The sequence below is a fragment of the Propithecus coquereli genome, unplaced genomic scaffold, assembly GCF_000956105.1.
Source record: "Propithecus coquereli isolate 6110/MARCELLA unplaced genomic scaffold, Pcoq_1.0 Scaffold39, whole genome shotgun sequence".
In the NCBI taxonomy this organism is placed as follows: Eukaryota; Metazoa; Chordata; class Mammalia; order Primates; family Indriidae; genus Propithecus; species Propithecus coquereli.
In genome coordinates, this window is record NW_012149618.1 from 7,038,321 (window position 1) to 7,040,192 (window position 1,872).

Below are 1,872 nucleotides of genomic sequence, written 5' to 3' on the forward strand. Positions count from 1 at the left end.
TGAGCTCCTTATATACTCTGGTTATTAATCCCTTGTCAAATGGATAGTTTGCAAATATTTTCTCTGATTTTGTAGGTTATCTCTGCACTTTTTTGATTGTATCCTTTGTTCTGCAGAAGCAAATTCTCTATTGTTGCTTTGGTTGTCTATGCTTTTGAAGTTTTACACAAAAAAATCTTTGCCCAGACCATCTTGGAGTGTTTCCCCAATATTTTCTTCTAGTAGTTTCATAATTTCAGGTCTTAGATTTAAGTCTTTTATCCATTTTGATTTGATTTTGGGGTATGGTGAGAGAGAGGTCTAGTTCCATTCTTCTGCCTATAGTGACCCAGTCTCTGCAGTATCATTTATTGAAAAGACTGTCCTTTCCCCATTGTATATTCTTGGTGCCTTTGTTGAAGATAGATTGGTTGTAAACATGTGGATTTATATCTGGGTTCTCTATGCTGTTCCATTGGTCAGTGTGCCTGTTTTTATGCTAGTACCATGCTGTTTTGGTTACTATAGCTTTGTAGTAAATTTTGAAGTCAGGTAGTGTGATGCCTACAGCTTTGTTCTACTTGCTCAGGATTGCTTTTGTTATTGGGGGTCTCTTATGGGTCCATATAAATTTTATAATTTTTTCTATTTCTGTGAAGAGCATCATTGGTATTTTGATAGGGATTGAATTAAATCTATAAATTGCTTTGGGTAGCATTGTCATTTTAACAATATTAATTCTTCCAATCCATAAGCCTGGAATATCTTTTCATTTTTGTGTCCTCTTTTATTTTTTTCATCAGAGTTTTATAGTTTATCTTGTATAGTTCTTTCATTTATCTGGTTATTTATGATGTATTTTATAATTTTTTTAGCCATTATAAATGGGATTGCTTTTTTAAATTTCTTTTTTAGATTGTTTGCTATTGGTGTGTATAAATGCTACTGATTTTTGCATGTTGCTTTTGTATCCTGCAAATTTTCTGAATTTGTTTATTAGTTCTAACAGTCCTTTGGCAGAGTCTTAGGTTTTTGTAAGTATAAGATCATGTCATCTTCAAACAAAGCTAGTTTTGACTTCTTCCTTTCCAATTTTAATTTCCTTTATTCTTTTCTCTTGCCTAATCATTCTGGCCAGGACATCCAGTATTATATTGAATAATAGTGGTGAAAGTGAGCATTCTTGTCTTGTTCCAGTCCTTAGAGAAAAGGCCTTCAATTTTTTGCTCTTCAGTGTAATATTAGCTGTGGGTTTGTCGTATATAGCCTTTTTTTTTTTTTTTTTGCAGTATGTTCCTTCTATACCCATCTTGACAAGATATTTTATCATAAAGTGATGTTGAATTTTATCAAATACTTTTTTGGCATCTATTTAAATAATCATATGATTTTTTTCTTGATTCTGTTAATGTAACATATCACATTTATTGATTTGCATGTGTTAAACCATTCTTGCATCCCTGGGATTAATCCCACTTGATCATGGTAAATGATCTTTTTAATTCTTTGGTGAATTTGGTTTGCTAGTATTTTGTTAAAGATTTTTGCATCTATGTTCATCAGTGATATTGGCCTGTAGTTTTGTTGTTGTTGTTGCTGTTGTTGTGTCCTTGTCTGGTTTCAGGGCAATGCTGGCTTCATGAAGTAGTTTGGAAGTATTCCCTTCTATTCAATTTTTTTTAGGAGTTTTCTAAGACTGGTATTAGCTCCTTTCAAATGTTTAGTAGATACAGCAAGCAGTGAGTCAGTCCTGGGCTTTTCTTTGATAGAAGACATTTTATTACAGCTTCACTCTTGTTACCCATTATTGGTTTGTTGAGGTTTTCTATTTCTTAATGGTTCAATCTTGGTGTTACATGTGCCCATTTCTTCTAGGTTTCTCAATATGTTCGT